This window comes from Panthera onca, chromosome A3 (genome assembly GCF_046562875.1).
Source record: "Panthera onca isolate mPanOnc1 chromosome A3, mPanOnc1 haplotype 2, whole genome shotgun sequence".
In the NCBI taxonomy this organism is placed as follows: Eukaryota; Metazoa; Chordata; class Mammalia; order Carnivora; family Felidae; genus Panthera; species Panthera onca.
Window position 1 is genome coordinate 139,158,283 of NC_138341.1, and position 22,434 is coordinate 139,180,716.

Below are 22,434 nucleotides of genomic sequence, written 5' to 3' on the forward strand. Positions count from 1 at the left end.
GGGCTCCCTGGAAGAGGAAGACTTTCAGTTGCTACCTCCAGGCAGCTGTGCCTGCCACAACCCAAGCTTTTGTGAAGGGCTTCAGGAAGGGACGCCTTGAGCCCGCTGGGGCGGCAGGCTTCTGTGGATGCCCCTTAGCTGCCCGAGGGAGCTCCCTCTACCCCTAGTCTGCGAGAGATTTCACCAGGAGTGGGTGTCAACTTTTGTGAGTTTTTTGTCTGTCTTTAGATGATCATAGATATTTCCCTGCCATTCTGGTAAGCTGGTAAAATACATTGATTTGTTTTAGAATATCGACCTAACTTTGCATTTCAGGGATAAATAATGCTTGGACATGATCCGCTATCCCCTCATTATATGGCAGGATGTGGCTCGTTAGCATTTTGTTAAGGAATTTTGTGTCTCCCCACTCATGACAAATATTTGGCCTGTCATTTTGCTTACATAGAATACCTTTGCCCAGTTCAGGTGTCAGGGTCACGCAGGCCTCACCCGACTGGCTCACAAGGGCCGCCGTGCAGCGCATCTCTTCCCGACGTGACCGTCGGTGACTTAAAGCCAGCCTCGGCACGGTACGTAGGTCACAGACACTACCCATCAGGCCCCGGCACGCCCCCAGAGCTAGCTGTCGCTCATCCACCAGAAAACCCCTAGCAGGCCTCACAAAACAATTTGCACCCTCTTTGTGGCAAGATTTTTTTTTTTAATTTTTTTTTTAACGTTTATTTATTTTTGAGACAGAGATAGACAGAGCATGAATGGGGGAGGGTCAGAGAGAGAGGGAGACACAGAATCTGAAACAGGCTCCAGGCTCTGAGCTGTCAGCCCAGAGCCCGACGCGGGGCTCGAACTCACGGACCGCGAGATCATGACCTGAGCCGAAGTCGGACGCTTAACCGACTGAGCCACCCAGGCGCCCCTGTGGTAAGATTTTTAAAATTCTGAATTCATTTCCTGTTCTAGATGCAGGGCTGTACACATTTTTCCATTTCTTCTTGTGTCAGTTTTGTGCAGCTGTGTTTTCCAAGGGATTTTCTGATTTTATCTGTGTCACCTAAGGGACTGCTATGAAGTGCTCATAACACCTATTCCTTTAATGTCTACAGTATTATTCCTGAAGCTGAAAATCTGTGGGGGGGGGGGGGGGGTTTCTTAATCACTCTTGCTGGGTGATTATCAACTTTACTAACCTTTTCAAAGACCCAGCCTCTGGCTTTGCTGATTTTGTCTATCGTTTTGCCTGTCTTCTGTTTTATTGATGTCTATTCTCATCACTATTATTCTCTTCCTTCTACTCATTTGGAATTTAACTTGTCCTTATTTTTCTATATTCTTAGGTGGAAACTGAAAATAATTGATTTTAGACCACGTCTTTCTGCTTTTCTGTTCCAAGCACTTAAAGCTTTCCTCTGTGCACCATTCCAGCTGTACCCCACAACTTCTGACGTGCTGTATCTTTATTTCATTTCGCTACAAACATTTCCTGGTTTCCTTATGATTTCTTGGTCCCATGGGAGATTCATAAATTTACTGCTTAATTTCCAAATATTTGGGCTTTTCTGAATATCATATAGCTCTCTAATGTAATTCTATTGTAATAATAGAACATACTCCTTTTAAAAAAATTTTTTTAACATTTATTTATTTTTGAGAGACAGAGAGAGACAGAGCATGAGCAGGGGAGGGGCAGACAGAGAGGGAGACACCGAATCCGAAGCAGGCCCCGGGCTCCGAGCTGTCAGCACAGAGCCCAATGCAGGGCTTGAACTCACAAACCACAAGATCATGACCTGAGCTGAAGTTGGACGCTTAACCGACTGAGCCACCCAGGCACCCCTAGAACATCCTCTTAAAGATTGCAGTCTTTTGAACTGTATCGAGAATTACTATAAAATGTGCATCTTCTAGTAGTCTGATGTCGTGTCGAGTTGGCCAGTGGTGTTGTTCATACCCTGAGTACCATTACCCCCTCTTTGCGTATTTGTTCTTTCCCAGACTCAGAGAAGAGCATTAAAAACTCTGGCTAAGACTGCGGGTTTGTTGATCTTCCCTTCAGTGATGTTGACTTTGCTTCACGTGTTTGAAGTTCTGTTATTGGGTGCTGCATGCATGTGATTTATGTCTTTCTGGTGAAACAAGCCTTTTTCATCATGAAATAGACCTCTTATCTCTGGTAACACTCCTTGCTTGACATCAGTGTGGCCACAATGGCTTTCATACGCGTGCTGTCTGCGAGCCTCGCCCTCCCTGGGTGTCTGTACTTCAAGGGCCTCTCTCTAGACAGCATGTAGTTGGGTCCTGCTTTTCTGACTCAGTTTGACAACGTCTGTGTCTAAACTGGAGTGTTTGGTCCATTTACATTTAATGTGATTATGATATGGTTTAAGTCCACCATCTTGTTACTTGTTTTCCTTTGTTCTATGTGTTTTTTGACCCTATATTCTTCCATTCCCATCTTCTTTAGGGTAAATCAAATGGTTTTTAGTATTTCATTATATCTCTATTGACTTATTTTTGTAATTTATTTTATTTTTAATTTTTTTAACGTTTATTTATTATTGAGAGACAGAGCATAAACATGGGAGGGGCAAAGAGAGAGGGAGACACAGAATCCGAAGCCGGCTCCAGGCTCTGAGCTGTCGACACAGAGCCCGACGCGGGGCTCAAGCTCATGAACTGCAAGATCATGACCTGAGCCAAAGCAGGACGCTTAACTGACTGAGCCCCCCAGGCAGCCCAGCTCCACCCTCATTTTTGAAGGATAATTTTCACTGGATATAGAATTTCTAATTGAAATGGTTTTTTGTTTGTTTGTTTGTTTGTTTGGGTTTTTTTTTTTTTGTTTTTAACGAAGCACTTTGAAGATGTTGTTCCATTATCTTCAGGAATCCTCTGTTTAAAATGAGAGTCAGCGGGGCATCCAGCCGGCTCAGCCGGTGAAGCGTGTAACTCTCAATCTCAGGGTCATGAGTTCCAGCCCCACGTTGGTGCAGAGATTACTTAAAAATAGAAACCTTTAAAATGAGAACCAGCTATTGTCTCCCCGTGTCTATGTGTGTCCTTTTTCTCTGACTGCTTTTAAGACTTTTCCATCTGTCCCCACCTCATAGCAACAACTATGTGAGCCTAAATCTGCTTTTCTTTGTATTTGCCCCATTTCTCATATGCACGGGTTGATATTTTTAACCACACAGGGAAATATTTCAGCATTACTTCTTCAAATATTTTTATGCATTATTAATCTCTTCTCTTTTGGGGGTTACAATGACATACTTACTGGATCGCCTGACACATCAGTCCGTGTATCAGCACTGAACATGCACCGGTCTCCCTGGTCACTCGGGCCGGCCCTGCTTGCTCTGTGTTCTCCCAACCAGACAATTTCAGTCGGGCTGTCCTCAGGCTGGCTGGCCTTTGCTTCTGCAGTCCCAGTCTGCTGCTGGCCCCTCCGCAAACGAGCTCAAGCTTGCATGCTTCTGCTCCGGGTCCCCATCTGTTCATTCATTATGTCCATGCTGTCGGTTACGTCCTGGAAAATATTTGTAACAGCCATTTCAAAGCCCTTCTGCTAATTCCAACATCTAGATCATCTCAAGTCCTGCTTCTGTTGACTACACCTTCCCCTTTCTTTGATCTTTAACATATATTCAATTTTTAACAGCTTCATTGAGATATGTCACACGGCACACAGTTTGCTCATCTGAAGTGTAAAATTATGGCTGGTAGGACCGTCATAGAGCTGTGTAAGCACCGCCACAATCAATTTAAGAACGTGTTCATCTCGGGGTGCCTGGGTGGCTCAGTCGGTTGAGCGTCTGACTTTGAGTCAGGTCACGATCTCACGGCTCATGGGTTGGAGCCCCGCGTCGGGCTCTGTACGGACAGCTCGGAGCCTGGAGCCCGCTTCGGATTCTGTGTCTCCCTCTCTCTCTGCCCCTCCCCCGCTCGCACTCTATCTCTCACTGTCTCAAAAAATAATAAACATTAAAAAAAAAAAAAGAACATGTTTATCTCCCCTTTCCGCTTCTGCTGGTCCCCTGAACCCCCTCCCCAGCCTCTGGCAACCCCTGACCTACTTTCCAGCTCCATGGACGGGGCTGTTCTGGAGGCACGGAAACGCTCAAGGTTCATGTATGCTAGAACCTGTCAGTGCCTCATCTGTTTTACGGCCAGATCATATTCCGCTGGAAGGCTGGAGCACGTGTGTCTGTCCATCAGTAGTGCGGGCTGCCAGGCCTGCTGACCTTAGTTTCCTCCTCCTTCCTTAGGGCTGGTCCTCCTCAGGTCTGTCCTTCATCCTAGAGCACTGTGCCCTCAGTGTGGGGCACCGCCGTTTTGGGGCCTCGGCCGGAGGCTGGAGGTGTTCGGCAATGTCACCCCCGCTGTGACTGGCAGGAACAGATATCTCCGGCCCCTCGGCTCAGCCTGTAGCCCAGAGCCCTACTCTGCCAGACCCCGTGGTCTCACTCTGGGCACAGGTGGCCCAGCCCTCAGCAAGGACCACGAGGGCCCCCCAAGGATCCCTCTGCCCCCTCTCGCACAGGTGTTCTCCTTCTGGTACCCACCCTGGAAGTGATAAATGCGTCCCAGCTCGGCATGAGCTCTGCCATCTGTTTGGGCCGTCCCCCTCCATGTCTCGACCCAGCAGGAGCCGGGGCAGACCTGGCCCTCACCTCGTGTGCCCCCTCTCCCACGATCCAGCCTTGGTTTCAGTGGGAGCGACACGAGGCAAGCCCAGATCAGCTATCGCTTAATGGCTGGACACAGAGGGCCAGCCCAGAGGCTGCTGCACTTCCCTAAGCCCCCGCCTGCCACTGTGGTTCTGACACAGGTGGTCCTGAGACCACTATAAGAAATTCTGGTCTATCTGATGGAAGAGGGGCCAATGTTAACGGGGCGCCTCCTATGTGCCAGACCCTGAGCAAAATGCCACACAGACACGGGCTCAGCTGACCATCGTCCAGCTCACACAGATGGGCCACTGGGCCCACGTGTCAGCCGGGGAGATGGGGCAAGATTAAATCATGGCATTGAGGTCACACAGGTGGCCAGACAAGAGGCAAGGCACCCTGAAGCAGCCAGCCTCCAGAGGCCACGCTCCCAGAGCCACGGCCAGAGCTGCCTCCGGCCACGTCTCAGGACAGGAGGGCCCGTGTCTGGGTGTTTCCGGGATCTCACGGCCCAGCGTGGGGTTTGCGGCCCCCGCACTAATATTCTGCTTGGCGTAAGAGAAACCTGGTCTGTCTGATCCCAAGCACCTGCTGGGAATCCTTCACCTGTGCGTTTCCCTGGCAGCCCCTCTGGAGACTTGGAAGTTGCCAGAATAGCTCACTTCCCATCTCAGCCCTGGGCGTCATCTAGAGCCAGCACAGAACTGATTTGAGGCCCCTCAGATTTCCAGCCCCATGAGGACCTACGGTCAGGTCCACTGCTGGGCTCCAGTGTGGTCATTCCCGCGTCTGTCATCTGAGCTCTGTCTGTCCAGGTAAGTCGGCGTTCTCAAGGAACTGGCTGAGCCCGGAGAAGATTCCATCCAGACGGGCATGGAGCGGACGGGCCAGACTGAACTAGCCGTAAGCCTGGGCTTCTGAGGACACCCTGGCCAGCCTTGTGCACCCTGTGTTTGTGACAGGAGGGTGGAGTGAGCACCGGGGCCCCTCCCAGTTGGGACAGAGCTGGGGAGGGGCTCGGACGCAAGGGCTCAATCGAGCCCCCAGAAAGTACTTCACGTCCCAACCCTGGTGCCTGTGACACGACCTTATTTGGAAAGAGGGACCTTGCAGGTGTAATCAGTACAGATGAGGTCACCTTGCAGGGCGCCCCTAACCAGTGACTGGTGTCCTTGTAAGGAGGGGTGCTCCCAAAACACATGCAGAGGCGTGGACGCCATGGGAAAGCCAGGCACAGATGGGAGCGATGTGGCCACTGCCAGGGACGTTTGTGCCCACGGGCAGCCCTCCCGCCACCACCATCACCACCACCCCCTACTCCCTGCGGCATAAAGCCTCCTCCCTTTGGAGGCGCCGCCCACACCCTCACTTGCACTGCTGGCCTCCAGACTGTGAAAGAATACATTTCTGCTGTTCTAAGCCACCCAGTTTGTCACGGCCGCCCAGGGAAACAAATGCTATGTGTAAAGCCAGCCCCCACGGGTCCCTCTGCCTGCGCCGCCCCCCACCCCCACCCAGGTCACGGATGCTCTGGCGAGATTAGAAGGTGGAAACTGTCCCAGCAAAACGTGGAAACTGTCCCGGCACTGAGACTGGACCCTGGGCATCAGCCAGGTTCGTGCAGGGCCAGCTGGAGGTCTACACCCTCTGCACCCGTGCTCCCCGGGCCCGGGGGAGGGGTGCCAGGGGCCCGGGGTGGGGGGCGGGAGACAGAGGGCTGGCCGGCTGCACCCAGAGGGCGGCGGGGGGGGGGGTGCTGTGGGACACGCCTCCTCTCCCCACGGAGCCCACGGAGCCCTCTCTGTTCCCCGGGGCCAGGCTATTCTCACAGCAGAAGTCAGGGTGGTCAAGGCCACCCCTCCCTGCTGTACTTTGTGGGTGCCTCCCAGCCCAGCACAGGTGGAGGGGGGCCTGCACCCACTCACCATTCCCACAGGCTCTGCCCCTCACACGCTGGTCCCATCGAGCCCCTACCTGGTCAGCCTGGGCCAATGGTGACCTCTGCCAGCTTCGTGCCCTGAGGCATCCTCTCCAAGGCCTAGGCCAGGCAGCTCTCCGTGCCCAAGCCAGTTGTCCTGGAATCCACACCCAACACCGAGTGGGGCTTGGCTACAGCGCAGCCGGGCAGGAGAGCAAGTGGGAGTGGGAAGGACAGGGGGGCTGGGAGGGCCGGGTGGCAGGGTAGAGGGGAGGATTCCATTCCTCGGGGCAGTGGTTGGAACCTTCCAGGAGTCTGGATTTGCAAACCCTGAGCCAGCTCGACCACCCACGCCTGCTGGGGGAGGTGGCCGGGCACCTGGACCCCCGCCGTACCCCTGCGAGCAAGCATGTCACTGCCCCGGGGTCCGATTCTGTTCCGCTACGAGGCCTGGTGGCTTAAAGGGATCCCACCATGACCCTGGTGGGTACATCCTTTCAGAGAGGCTTGCAGCCCCTCTGATGTCTCCTCTGGGGTGTCCGCAGACCCCTGCCCGGCCGTCCCCAGGCCTGCAGCCAGCCAGCTGCCCTGCCTCACTCCTCAGACGGCCCCGGGCCTCAGGTACGCAGGGTTCTCCTGAGTGCTTGTCCTGTTGTGTCTTTAGCTATCTGTGTCGGGGCGGGGAGCCGGGGGGGGGGGGGTGGTGGTGACAGGGGTGTCCTTCTGGAAATGGGCTTTATCTGTCATATTCAGAGCTGGCTCGCTTGGCTGCTTAAACCCAGGTCTCTGTGCTGACACGCGTGTGCTCTGGGGGGCCCCGCACAACCCCCACCCAGGGACCCGGCTTTCCAAGTCCTTTCCCACTTGTTGGAGCCTCTGGTGCCCATGTCCCTGCGCTGAGGCATCTCCCTCTCAGTGGGGTCCCAGAGGCCCCTACGTTGGCCCAGGCCGCAGACGAGCCCGGATGTCAGGGCTCGAACTCTGCTCCCAGGGCCCTGTTGCTGCCACTGTGAGGCCTGACACTCAGGGTGTCCCACAGGTAAGTGCTATGGGACCGTCTACGGGGTGGACAGAACACCGTCTTGCTGGGCTGGGATGCGCCCAGGACAGGACACCCCGGTGCCTGCCCCACGGTCTGGCTCAGGGGGCTGCTGTCGCTGTGGTCTTGGCAAATGGCTCACCCTGGCTGTAGCTGTGGCCCCGACTTTGCCCCCCAGCATCCTCCAGGTCTCACGGCCATCCTCGGGCCCAGCTGCTAGGGGACACAGAGCAGGTGCACAGAGCAGGGACAGAGCCTTGCGCCGGGCCGCTCAGGCACACCGTAGCCTGAAAGAGGCTTTCAAAGCCAAGCCCGTTCTTTATGGGGGCTTCCAAGGCCTCGGACCCCTCCCCTGGGCGTCCTGGGGACCGTGCTCCTGGCAGGAAAGGAGAGGAGCAACGAGCGTGCTTGGCCGGCACAGCCCCCCGGGGATCGTAGCCCCAGAAGGGCCTGGGTGCGCTTGGTCCCCGCCCACTGGAATGATCCCCACATGGGGGTCCCAGATCGTGTACCCCTCAGTGAGAACACACGGCACGTCACCGCAGAGACTCAACCTAGGGACCAGTTCTCAAAGGAGCGTTTATATTTAGAATGTGCTTTTAACTCAATCTGCAGCAACGCAGGTAAATTGCAATAAAAACAGTCCAATCCCGCCAGCAAATAGCCCACTCGGCAAAGCGTCCTTTTGTTCAGAATAAAGCACAAGATGACTTTTTGCAATAACACCAGTGACGGGCCTTCAGAGGTCAATTAGGTCAGCCGAGGGTGCCCCGATGAAGGACGGGGGACACACCCAGCTCCGTGGCCAGGCCACCGCTCGCCGGGGTCTTGTAAAATTCCTTTTCCAGGGCAGGTGTTCGTTACTGGGACTGGAAGACAAGGGCCCGCACGTGTCCCGGGGGCGTTTGGAGCTGCAGGGCCCGTGCTCTGAGCACCCCCGGAGACACAGACGGAGCCTCAGTTTGCACGGGGGCACAGTGGCCGCAGTTAACAGAGGTCAGCAAGCACAGCACTCCATGTGACCCGGATGTTTGGGCTTTGAACTGTGGCAAAACCGGAAAACCACAACTGTGGCCACGGCAGGAAGTACGCAGCTGGGAGGCACAGAGAGGTTGAGGAAGTCCCCTGCAGTCACACAGCAGGTGCCAGAGGAGCCGCCATCTGGCTCCAGGCTGGGTGCCTCGCCCCTGACAAGAGAAGGCAGGCGGGTCTCCCCAGACGGCCTGCAAGAGACACCTCAGGCCACCCTGGCCGCCTGGAGGTGCGGGCGGCTCTTCGCACGCTGTCTGGGCCGCCCTTTGTGGGGGCCTGCGGCCCGGTGGGCATCTCTGTGCCTGCCAATCCCCTCCACCACCTGGAGGGGACGCCTGTGGGCGGGGCTGGCACAGAGCAAGGCCAGGTAAGGCTGCCCTCGCCCTGATGCGGCAGAAGTGACCCACAGCCTGGGGCCTTGTCCCCGCCCCCAAATCCTCCTCCAGCTGGACTCCCTCAGCTGGGCTTGTCCCGGGGCCCGGGCCCTGCTCAGAGGAGGCCTTGGTTCCACTGGTGTGTGTGGGGCTTTTCCAGGCGGCCGCTGCAAGGGCCTTGACTTGTATCCCAGAGAAGTGGGTTTCTGAGCGGGCTCCTCCCCTGCAAGGGTGCCGAGGTGGCCCCAGTCCCCCGAGCTGCCTCATCTGGGAGTTGAGTGGGGCCTGTCTTGGGGGAAGGACCCTTCTCTTGTGGGGAATGGCGTGGAGCCACACGGGCTGTGTGACCATGGGCAAGCTCCTCAGCCTCTCTGTGCCTTGTGTCCTCTCAGAGAGCTGCTGGCAAATGAGCTCACCGCATGCATCCAGCACGAGGGCGTGGGCCCCGCCAGGCCGTGGGGAGGCGGTCCTTGCTGCGGACACGGGCGTCAGGACAATAACCCATTTTAATAAAACTTTGCCTGGTTTTATTAATAATGTTTAGAAATGTGTCTTTTCAAATTCAGCTGTCCCCTGTCCTCCTGGGACGTTGATCACAAAGCGATTCTCAGACTATGGACGAGGCTGCACGCAAGCTGGGGTCGTCCTGCAGAGGCAGGGCCATCACGAGGCAACACACAGAGCTGGCAGAGACTTGACTGCACGTTCTGACTTTATCGACAATAAACTAACGAAGGTTCCAGAGGCCCTCTCATTTTAATAGAATACAGAGTTATAATTGGTGACCTATTTTAAGCAATTTAATTTTCCATGACCTGTTTTCCAAATTAACAGAGTGATAAGGGCCGTGTGCCGTGAGTGGGGCTGGACCCTCCAAAGCCACCCAGGCCCGCGGCTTGGTCTAAAGGTGAGGCGCTTGCTAAGGCACGCGGGCGGGGGGCCCAGATCCCAGCCACCTGCCCAGCCCGCATTTACCATCAAAGCACAATCAAAGAAAATGAACACAGATACCGCAAAGATCTATAAAATCACTATTAAAAGCTGCAACTCTGGAGAAATCTGTCTGAAATCCTTCCCGTGACTGGAATTGCCATCAGGCCGGAAGCCAGACCACCCTCCTAGCCCCCCATTCCCTGGGGGCATAAACTCACAAACAGGAAACGGTGTCCCTGCACATCCAGGGACATGCCCACCGTCCCCTCTGTCCCCTAGCTGTCCCCCCCTTGCTGTCCTCCCTTTCCTTCTGCTCCCTCCTCCTTCTGTCCTCCTTCTTCTGCCCCTCCTCCTCCCCCTTCTGCCCCACCCCCTTCTCTTCTGCCCCTCCCCCTCCTCTTCTGCCCCTCCCCTTCCCCCTTCTGCCCCTCCCCCTCCTCTTCTGCCCCCTCCCCCTTCTGCCCCTCCCCCTCCTCTTCTGCCCCTCCCCTTCCTCTTCTGCCCCTCCCCTTCCCCCTTCTGCCCCTCCCCCTCCTCTTCTGCCCCACCCCCTCCTCTTCTGCCCCCCCTTCCCCCTTCTGCCCCTCCCCCTCCTCTTCTACCCCCTCCCCCTTCTGCCCCTCCCCCTCCTCTTCTGCCTCTCCCCCTCCTCTTCTGCCTCTCCCCCTCTTCTTCTGCCCCTCCCCTTCCTCTTCTGCCCCTCCCCTTCCCCTTCTGCCCCTCCCCTTCCCCTTCTGCCCCTCCCCCTCCTCTTCTGCCCCTCCCCCTTCTCTTCTGCCCCTCCCCCTCCTCTTCTGCCCCTCCCCTTCCCCCTTCTGCCCCTCCCCCTCCTCTCTCCCATCTATTTTCTGGCTGCTCCATTCCAGCCAGCAGCTTCCCCACTAAGATACGCCCTCTACTTTTAAACGAGGACAGAAAGACGTTTCCAAAACACACATACAGAATAAGAAAGCACTTCTGAAAACGGCAGAAGACAAAACACGCCGCTCCATGCTCACGTAAGAGACGAAAAACAGCCCCAATTTTCCAGTGTCTCCGTCTGCAGGACCCTCACTAACCGGCCTCTTCAGTCCTGTCCCCACCCCCAGGGACAGCCAAGGCAGGACGGACACTCCCCAAAGCACGGGGTCCAGTGGAAGGGGACCCAGGCAGCAGTCGGCAGGGACACCGGTCAGCGGAATATGGGAATGTGGGGAGGGGGCTCCAGACCTCAGACCCAGGACTGGCTGGCCGGCCTCCTCACACAGGGGTCTCCCAGGGTCCCAGTGCGTTTGCTAATGGGGGAGGAACGTCTGGGCCCCTGGGGGGGCAGTTCTACCCAGAGAGGAAGGGAGGGTGGAGGGCCACCTGTTAGCCAAGCCCTGCCCCAACCTTTCCCTGCCCAGGGTCTCTGTTAGGGCAGGGAAGGAAGGCCCTCGACTGGACTCAACCCCAAGGTCTCCTGGACTGGGGACCCCTGTCCACAGGAGGCAGGAAAGAGCTCTGCCTAGGGGCTCATGGACTCGAGAGCCAGGACCCCCACCTACCTCCCACCCACCCCACCTGCACAAGGAGGAGAGGGGCTGGGGCAGGCTATGGGGGTCCCCCTGGCTTCAGCCGAGGAAATACGGGAAAATCAGGCTCCACTGAAGAGCCCTTGGCTCCCCTGACCTTGAGCACCGTTGTCTACAGGGATGTCCTGGTTAATCCCGCTCTGAGCTGGATTAATTTCCAAAGATAAAGCCTCTGATTTGATTCGCATATAGTGCTATTTGTGGTGAGGTCGGCGGGTATGGCCCCAGGGGAGCAGGAGGTATTAAGTGAGGGCCAATTCTCCCGCGACAGGGGGACAACAGGGATTACTTTAATGGGTCCACCCTTCCCCGCCCTGCTGGCCACTAGCTGCCCACGGTGGCACACACTTCATCAGAGCCCAGGCTGGGATGTGCTCCAGAAGCTGGGGCCATCCTTCCCGTGGGAAAGACCTCTGGGCGGGAGCGCAGATCTCTCCTGGGTCCTGCCCTGGGAAACTGGGAGCTTCTGGCCCCTCAGGGGCTCACAGGACCATGGGGGAACTCCCATGCTGGGAATGCTCCAGGGCCCTCCCACAGCCCCACAGAGTTCCTCCCACCAGACTCTTGTGCTGCTGTCACCTCTGGTCAAGCAGTGACGCCTGTGACAGAGCACCTGGGAATGACACCAGGCTTGCAGCTGGAGGATGTATGGGGGGGGGGGGGGTCCTGCCCTCAGGGAGGTTCATCTGACTAAAGAAACATCCACCTGTGCCAACAATAGGACTTCATCAAGGGAGGGGCATCTCCGTGCTGCAGATGCCATGACAGCATGGGAGCGTGCCGGGTCCTGTTCCCTAATACCTTGCGGCATCAACCCTCTTGGACTTGTCAGAAATGCAGAATCTCAGTGCCCTCAATCCTATGGGTGGTCTGGGATAGGCTGGCCTGGTGGGGGTTGTGGGATGGGGAGAGCCCGGTGGGAGAGAGCAGTGGCCACCGAACGAGAGTAGCATCTGGGACCTGCAAGTCCGTCCCCGATGTCCTACACATTCCTCTTCTAAAAGCAGGAAAAACCCCAGGAAGGCACCCACCCCTGGACGCGGCTGCTTGTGCCCATCACTGTGCCTCTTAGCCTAAAGACCCTCCTGGCACTTGAAGGGCAGAGAGCCATGATCCCACTGGATCCCACAGATCATATACCCAGGCTTGGGATTAAGCAGGTACTCAGGGAACTCATGGGGGATGGATGGATGGATGGATGACTGTGGATGGATGTGTGGATGGGGGGTTGATGGGTGGATGGATGGATGGGTGAATCGATGGGTGGGGGGGTGAATGAATAGCTTTAGTCTCCAGGGAATAAGAAAAAGGTGACGTTAAAAAGCCAGATGAGCCCTCCTAAACTGCTCAAGGGAATGTAAAATGATTCAGTTCCTCAAAAAACTAAGTACAGACTCACCCTGTGACCCAGCAACTCCACTCGGAGCTGTATGTCCAAGAGAAACGAAAACACGCCCACAGGAACACTTGTACACGAACGTCCACAGCAGCTTTGTTCATGATGGCCAAACAGTGGGAACAACGCCAACATCTAACACGCGGTGTATTTGCACGCTGGAATAGGGATGAAGCGCTGACACGGCCACAGCATGGATGAATCTGGAAAACACCACGCCGTGAGAGCCTCGGGCTGAGGGGGCACAGAGCGAGGGCTGTGGCACCAGGTTTCCGGCCGAGGTGGTGGGTGTCGTGATGGCCGCACAACTCTGCAAATAGCCTGAAAATGGTTTAATTGCACACGCTGGCGGGTGAGCTGTAGGGTGTGTGTTGTACCTCAGCAAAACTGTCCACACACACACACGCGCGCGCGCACACACACACACAAGCAAGGGAAGTGCTAAACTACAAACGGTGAGCCGTCGCCCCCTTTCCACCTCAGTAGGTGGGGCTCCAGTCAGGACCTGTGTGTGTCTGTGTGTGTGTGTCTGTGTGTGTGTGTGTGTCTGCCTCTGGGCTAAGCAGGCCCTGCCCTCCCTCCCAAGTGCCCCAGGTGTGCTCACTCAGTCCTGGGGTGCAGCCACCTTGCCTGGGACACACAACACGGTGGCCACGTGCTCACGAGAGCTGGGCTCCGCCCCCTGGTCAGAAGCCGGGACGGGCGTCTGCAGGTGGAACCCGGGGCCCTCTGGCTGTGGGGCAGGAGGGTGGGAGTGAGCGAGTCTCCGGTCTGTTCCCTGCACCAGCTCCGGACGTGGGCCTTGGCCTTCACCTGAATATTCCAATGCCCGGGGTGGGGTCGGCCGAGGCTTCTCCTTAGGGAGATGCCCCTCCCGGGGGGGAGGGGGGGTGAGAGCAGAGCTAGGCGGAGTCCCACTCTGCCCTCCGGCCTGGGGGAGCCCGGCAGCGGGCAGGCGCCTGCAGGGCCCGTGGGACCGGCTGTGGGCACAGCTGTGAGAGGTCCTCCCCCAGGCCCATCCGGAGGCCCTGAGGTCCCAGGAGGACACCAGAAGGCCGCCCCCCTCAGGGTCCATGCACCCTGGACGCAGCAACCAAATGTGCGGGGGCCTCAACCCGAGGCAGGGCCCCTCCCCGTTACCACAGAAAGCCCACCCTGGCCCTGGGGCCACCCTCCGTCCCCGGAGGTCTGTGGGGAACCAGACAGGCCACGTGTCTGGCCGTCCCCACCCCCCACAATCCTGAACCTGAGGGTCCGGTCTGAGCGTCAGGTCCCGGGGAAGGTGGGGGCCAGACACTCCCGTCCCGCTGTTTGCTCTTTAACCTCCAAACACCCCAGAGGATTGGCTGCAGTCACACATCCAGCCCTGCAGGCGAACCCCACCCTGCCCCGACACTCCCATACCCACCCGCCCCCCGACGCTGGGCTTGCTGGTAGGTGACGTCATAGCACACACACACCGCAGCCCACGTTCGGATCTGAAGACACCCGGGCCTCGCCTGCACACTCAGAGCCCGCAGCCCCGCAGGTGTGAGCACGGGGGCACATGGACCGGACGGGGTGCCCTCAAGGCCTTGTCAGGAGCCCCAGGTCCTCTGGCACAGCGAGCCTGTCTGTGGCCTTCCCAAAAGAGAGCGGGGCGAGGTGCTCACCGCGGGCCACTCCAGCTGGGCGTCCACCTGCTTGCTGGGCCTTCCACCAGGAGTCTGCCCAGCTCCACACACACAGGGAGTCCCCGCCCCACCGTCTGCCAAGTGGGACTCCCTCCCCTACGCCCCCCGATGCCGGGCTCAGGCCTGGAGAACCAGCCTGGGGCACATCCCCCTGCAAGGCGGGCTCAGGGCCACGGCTGGCCCGTGATGCCGTGCGGCTCCACGGCACATCCTCTCGCCCTGGGGGGCGAGGAAGGGCCGCCGTGACCAGTGGGGGGCGGGCCCCGAGCCCCCCAGCACATCAGTCTCCGCACACCCCGTTCCTTTCATCCCAGTCCCCTGAGGTCCCTTCGGATCCGCTCGCCGACCCCGGCTGGCCCAGGTCTCTCCTCCTTGCCTTGGCTCACGTCCCCCCCTCTCCAAATCTATCCGCCCCCCCCCCCATACTACCACTGCAGAAACCAGCTCCACCCACACTTGTCCCACCACTCAGCCACCCCCTCCCAGGTCTGGACACAAATCAGGAGCCCGGGAGAACCCTAACCCCTGAGGCTCCGGACAAGGCTCTGGGCACTGCCGGCCGAGGCGCCTCATTTTGGGCTTTGCAGGGAACCCAGCTCCCCCTTCCTGGAGCAAGTGCCCTCAGAGCACAGAGCTGGGCCTCTCCTCCTCTTCCAGGACCTGCCTGACCGCCCTGCCCCCCACCATGGGACAGAGTGTGGCCCCTGCCCACAGGGAGGCTCAGGAGGACTCCCAGGGCCCGGCACCCAGCAGGAGTTGCCCCAAGAGATCTCCACGTCCCTCAAACCTGGACTTGTGTCCAATCAGCAGGCAGGAAGGGGCCCTGTCGCTCTGTGCCACCACCTGTGTGCCAGGCGTCCACCTCCAGAATGGCGGCCATCAGGCCATCAGGCCGCCCAGGCCCCACGGAGCCAGGTCTCACCCCCTTCCCTGCCCATCAGTCAGAGGCTACGCTGCTGTGCAGCTCTCACTAGAGACGGTCATTTGCTGTGTTGACCAGGGGAGCCAGAGGTTCCCCCACACGCACGTCCAGGCGGAGATGCCCCCTCTGGGCAAAGCGGACAGAAGTGCTTCTGTGTGCACGGAGGTAGTTTTCTCTACTCTGTTGTCACGACCCTGACTAAATGTGAGCGGTCGACTTTGGGCCCAATTCTCTGGATACCACTGAAAGAGTTAAGTTCTTTGATGTCTTCAAATAAAGGAAGTTTAACACTCTCCAGGGTGTGAGCAGGCCTCCCACTCCGGTGGCCCTGGTGACTCTTCTGCGCTCCCCTAGCCTGTCCAGCCAGGGCACAGGACCCCGTGCCCTACAGGCTGTCGTCGGCTCCCAGGAGTGCTCTCCCAGGCACGTTGTCCGGGGGCCACAGGGCAGGCCTGGGCCCCTCCAATCTCTGGTCTGCACTCCAGATTTACCTAGCGGTCCTGCCAACCTCCTTGGTTTGAAACTCTCCTTAAATCTTTTCTAAAGGAAAACATAAATGGCAACACCAGTCAGAGAGGGTCTTCCCACCGCTTTCTTCCCAGGGGGCTGGTCCCTCAGTGTCCACTAGAAACCCTTCCCAGGGGGGATAAGTCCAAGACAGCTGGGTTGACCCTTGGCCAGGCCCCAGACGTGGGACCCCGCACAGCACAGGTCAGATCCCATCCATCCCAGCGTGTGAACCGGACAGACTGGCCCATCAAGCACCAGAAGCCCGCTGCCATCGCTGGACAGGGCCTGGGCGCTGACATGACCACCACTTTACCAGCGAGGTGCTAGGAGGGACTGAAGACAAGTCCTCCCGAGGGACGTCCCGAGGGACGGAGACAAGTCCTCGTGGCTCCCGAGGACTCGGGTTTGGGGACCTGGCTGGTGGGTGCTGCAGCTGGGATCAAAGGACGTCCCACGTGGGCCTCGAGCTGTGCCCTCATCACAGTCCTCAAGCGAGGGGTGGGTGCAGGCTGGGGAAGCCAGGCAGCTGGGGAGCGGTGGCACAGCCTAGGTCCCTGAGCTCCGCCCCTTTCAGTCCCCCCACCCCCACCCCCGTGCACGCACACGCAGCACGGACACCTGTGTGCAGACACGCGACACGCGCACACACCATGGCACAAAGACATTTCCACCCTCGGCCTGTGGATTACTAGCTCGGGCCTTAGGTAAGAAGGAAGAGACGGAAAAGTCACTAGGCAACCAGCCAGGGTTGCTATGGCATCTTCGAGAGCAGCCGGGCCAATCGGAGCCGAGTGCGGGCTGGCGTCTGTCAGCCGGATGGACAGAGAGGGGGCGAGGCAGGCATTGCCAGCACGCAGGGCGTCGGATGCAGACCTCGGCCTGATGAGGACAGCGCACCTCATGAATATTCATCAGGCTGATTGAGGCAAGGCCAATTAACCACTTGGTGGCTCAAATATTCCTGGATCCGTCCTTCTCTTTTAACCACTGGGCAGCCTAAGGGCAGGCTCCACTGACTTCCCGCCTGGCCCTGGGAGTGGTCTCCGTGCTAGGGCGTTGATCTAGCCAGTCCCAGCCCCGACCCAGGACGTCCCAGCCACCCTGCAGGCAGCCCCCTGGGGCCACAGCCCGGTTTGAATTCCCACCCAGGAGCCAAGAACACAGAGGTGGGGTTCCCAAAGGCCATGTCCACTCCATCCCTCGCTCCTTGCTCCCTGATTGGGGCAGTGACAGAGCAGTGACCACAGTCTTAGCCAGCCTCTCCAATGTCAGGCCAGCCACTTCCTGGAGCCCCAGTTCCTGTTTCAGGCTGGGTCTCCAGAAAGCAGAGCCTGAGGCAAGGGTCATGCACCTCGAGGGCAGGGAACATAAACTATGCAAAGGAACTCTGTGGGGGATAAGGTGGGATGTGTGTGTGACTACTGGGCCACCACCTGAGGGCACACTGCAAAGAGTCCATCCCAGCTGGACATCCAGAGGACAAGGACCACATCCCCTCCCTGTAAAGTCAAAGCTGCACCTCAGAGCAGACGGCAGAGAAGGGGGAGTTTCTCTGCCTGGTTCCCTCTAACCTCCGTTTCCCTCTGGTCTCCAGGTTCACCCCTCGGGAGCTCTCTGGGGCCACTTGGGAATCTAGGTCCCTCCCCATGGTGTGGCATTTAATCCAGATCTGTAGGTGGCTAAGGGAGCTTTCGACCACGAGAGGAAGGACGGACAGGCCAGGGGGCCGGCGGGGGCGTGGTGTGCAGGAGGCTGGAGGACGGGCCAGGGGCCGGGCTGTCTGTCTCGGCAGCAGCCGCACTGACCTCTCTCGCAGTCTCCGGGCCCCTCCCGGGGGGCATCCGTGCCCCCTCCCCATGCCCTCTGTGGAATGCTGCGCCACCCCTCCATCTACGCCCAGCCCTTTGCACGTGCTCAACAGCGGATGCCAGGCCTGCCCCCCCACCCCGGCTCAAGCCTTAAGGGGAGGGGTCCAGATGCTTCTGTCACCATGATGCTGTGGGCCCAGGGCACAGTGGGTGCTCAGTCGGTATTTTTTTGGCGAGTGGGGATGACAACATCCGTAGCTAGTCGTTCTTGGACAGCAGCTGCAAAATGGGACTGTCCGTCTGAACGGCCTGGCTGCCTGACCAACCCTTGCGGTGAGGGCCAGGCTGAGGGTCTCAGGACACCCCGAGCTCAGGGCTGCGGAGACACGGGGTGTGGGAAGGCTCTCCAGGTCCAGATGTGACTCCCTCCACCCGGGCCTCAGGCTCCTTAACCCAAGTGGGAAAACGCCGGGCTCCCTGCGACGAGTCGGACACCCTGGCCTGGCCGGCTGCGGTCCAGTGACAGGTCGCTGCCGCCATGGCCCGCCACAAACAGGAGCGCACCGGCCGGGGCGAGCGGCTCGCTCCGCCTGTCCCCGGGGCACATTCGGCCTCTCCTCGACTGGTCCTGCCCCAGTGCCCTCCAGAGTCTGAATCTGCTGGAAACACAGCCACCCGGCCCCACCCACACGGGCACTGGGGAGCACAGCTGCTCCTTCCCCAGACCCTGGCTCAACTGCGCTCTCCCCAGGTCTGGACAAGCTGTGCCCCAGAGCTCGTGGGGTGCACAGAGCCCTGAGTCTGAATGCCATGCACCCCTAAGCCCACCAGGTTTACAGAGCCCAGAGTCCTGCACACTGCCTGGTGGGCAGGGATCTGGCAGGCTCCAGGCACAGGGGTGACCCACAGCCAGCCGGGCTTCTGTCCCTTCTCATCTCACCCAGTCCCCTACGTGCGCCAGACCAGAGCAGGGTGCCCAGAGGTGGGCAGGAATCCGGCCGCACCAGCTCAGGAGCAATAGCTCAAGGGCAGTGGGGCCACAGGCCCACCCTGCCTGCTGCCAGGACAGAGGGAATGATCTCTGTGGGGGTCTCAGGACCATCAGTCCTGACCTCCCCTGACCAGCCACAGGCCCTGAAGGGTCACTGCAGTCTGAGCCTGCTTTCTCTGCCAGCGAGACTCACTAGGACCTTACTCTGTGCCGTCAGGCCGTCTGACTATGCCCGGGACAGACGGGAGACAACGCCATCTGACTATGCCCAGGACAGACGGGAGACAAGGCCATCTGACTATGCCTGGAGGGGACCTGCACAAATGCCCACCTGAGCCCCACCTGGGCTACACCTCAGCTGGGGACCCGCTTGCCTCTCCCCTACCCGCCGTCCTGCCCTGACCCTGGAAACCACATCTCCAGCTCCCCAGCCCTTGGGGCCTCCAGCTGGGTCCGGGCAGGAGTGCCTGTGATGGCCCCACACCCTCCCCCCCAACAGCTTCCTCCACCTCCACATCTCCCCAGGTGCTGCCCCCACCTCAACCCTGGGCATCGGCCCCTCACATCTGGGACCACAGGGCAGGGCCAGACGCCCAGCACTTACCTTCAAAGTGGTCCGACATAGAGGATGAGGAAGGTGCCGGCAGGTAAGCGGACCCCCGGTGTCCCACCAAACCTTGGGGTCAAGATGAAAGCCAGAGGGAGACCGGGGGGGGGGGGGTGCTGCTCTGGGTGGGGGCCAGGCAGAGGGTCAGATGACAGTGGGGAGAGAGCAGATGGGGAGGCAGGGCCCGTTCTGCAGGGCCTGGGGGCAGCCGGTGGATGCTCACGGAGAGGACTGTGTTTCCCCGTGGAGGGGACTGCTGGCAGGCGGGGGCTCTGGAATCCAGGTGAGGGATGGGGGGCAGCAATGAGGCCAGAAGGGAGGACAGGGCAGGAGGCCTGGAGCCCAGCCGGGCCTTGAGGTGGGGGTGCCAGAAATGAGTAGAGGGCCCTGGAGGGTCCCAAGCCCCCTCCCTGTCCTGGAGACGAGGCCGGCAGCCCAGACAGAGCAGGGTCTCCCTGAGGTCCAGAAGCAGGAACACTGTTGCACTAGAGATGGGGGTGGGGCTTACAGCCCTGGGGCTTCTTCCCAGGTGCCTGCCCCTGGCCGGGGTCCCCTGAGCTCCCACCACCCAGACTACGGGCTGTGAGGCTGAGGCTTTGGACAAGCCAGAAAGGAGCCTCCCACGAGCCCTGGGCTGGGGTCTGGAGACCCTAGTGTGTGTCCCCATACTTGCTGGCTACACGCGGGTGGGCTTCTGCCCCTGTCCAATGAAGGGTGTGCCCACGACTGTGAGGGTCTTTTCCACAGAGGACTGGGCGTGGTCAGGTGGGTGAGAGCCCCCGGGCCCGGTCAGACCCTGGCCAGAATGTCCCGTGCCCCGCACATGGCAGAGCAGGGCCGGCGTGCTGGGTGCACCTTCTGGGGGCCCCGGCTCCCCTGCCATCCGGGGAGAGTCAGGTCCAGCCAGGGTTCCCAGGGGCGGCCTGACCGTGGAGGCCCTGTAGGGGGTGGGGCCCGAGTGTGGCAGCCCCTCCCTGAGTCCTACTGTCCCGCAGTGGCCAGGCCTCTGGTGGTCTGGACCCTAGGACCCCCCCTCACCCCCCCACCGGCCCATTTTTGGACACGCCCCTTCTCCTTGCCCGGTCCTGGTGGAAAGCAGGACCCTTCGAACCGGGAGAAAGTGGGGCTCTGAACAAAGCTTCACAGGACGGTCTTACTTCAAAAGTGTACATTTTCATTAAAATGTTACTTTTGCAAATGAGGGGCCCCTGGGTGCCTCAGTCTCCTGAGCGTCCAACTCTCGAATTTGGCTTGGGTCATGATGTCACAGCTCATGAGTTCGAGTCCCGTGTCAGGCTCCTTGCTGACAGCTCAGAGCCTGGGTGGGATTCTCTCCTCTTTGCCCCTCCCTGGCTCACGTGCGCTCACTCTCTTGCTCTCTCTCAAATAAATAAATAAATAGATAAATAAATAAATAAATAAATAAATAAATAAAATGTTACTTTTACAAATGAAACACTTATTCTCCCTAAACTCTCTCACAGGCCCCGGGAGGCAGGGCTCTTACTGTCCCCATCTCTCACATGAGAACACTGAGGCTCCTGTGAGTGGGAGCCCTTGGTGAGCAGGGGCCAAGTAGACCTTGCCCAGGCCTGTCTGCTTCCAGAACCTGCCCTTGGGCCATGAGGCCAGTCCCAGCCTGTGTCTGGACACCAAGAGTGGCAGCCAAATTCCAGGGGCCAGGGCCCTGCAGGAAGGTCCCAGGAGGGTGAGGAGACTCAAATGTAGGGAAGGGGAGGGCGGGGAGCCCCTGGCAGCAAGGTCACCTCCAATGGGAGCCCCCACGACAGCTTTACCCATCACGTCGTGAGATCCGTCGACTTTGAAGAACGATTTACAAGAAAACGTTTTGCAGTGACAAAAAAGCAGGTTTAGGATGCCCTCACTCTCTGGGCACTGGTGGTAGCCTGAGCCCATTATTTCCACTAATATTGGCCTTGGCCCGCAGCAGGACCAGCCAGGTCGGTCTCTGAGGCAGAAAGCAGAGTTTCTGGGTTCTGGGTCCCTGGTGGAGCTCCGGGCGCCCTGTCTGCGTGGCATGGCCCACTCTGCCGGCGTCATGGGCTGGGGCGGGGTCTCTGCCCATGTGTCTGCCCCAAGTCACCCCCCGGAGGAAGGCAGAGGGTGTGTGGTTGAGAGCTGGGGTGAGGTCCCTCGGAGGCTGGTCCAGGACAGGCGGTCCAGCAGGCCCTGCCCCCGAGCCCGCTCCCCACCTTGACCCATTTTCAGGGATAAGGGGTCCTGCAAATTCCTCTGCCCCATAAGCAGTGGTGCAGAAGCTCGTCCCCGGGGTGGGGCCGAGTCAGAGGAGGCAGACCGGGTGGCCATTCAGCTCTTCACCTTTAGGACAAGAGACAATGACTGTCCCAGGTCAGCTCTTGAACGAGGAGGGGTCTGGAAGGCAGGTCTCCGGCCAGGGGGATCTCCACCCTCCTTAAGGCGAAGCCACAGGTGTCTGAGTCACTGCGGGAGGACCCGCCCCTGCTCCCCGGCAGGGAGGGAGAATGCCGGCCCTTTCCCACCGTCCTGTCCTGCGTGATGCACGTGTCCCTGTCGGGGTCAGACCTGCCGGGGGGGGTGGGGTGGGTAGGGGGGGACACTCCCCACCACTGCTTCCCTGGCCCTGAGGCCCTGCGCCTCGGGCACAGCCCTGCGGCGAACGTCCAACCCCTCCTTCATGGCACTGCCGCCCGGGGGACCCTGGAACCGCCAAGGAACAGGGAGGCTCCGTGCTGAGGTGGCTCCCGCAGTGGGACGGCCAGCGCCGCTGCGGCTGTAAGGGTGGCGGGTCCCAAATGGAGCCTATTTGCCAGGACAGGAGGCAAGAGACGCCAAGGCAGGTCCTGATGCCCCAGCTAGGAATTCAACCAAACCGCAGACACTCGGCCCACAGGAAGGGCCACAGTGGCAGGGACACAGGGTCACCGCGCCCCCGCCAGGGTCCAGGACCCAGGGGCACCGTCCAGTGTCCCGCTCTTCAGCTGAGGAAGGAGGCCCCTTCCCACACC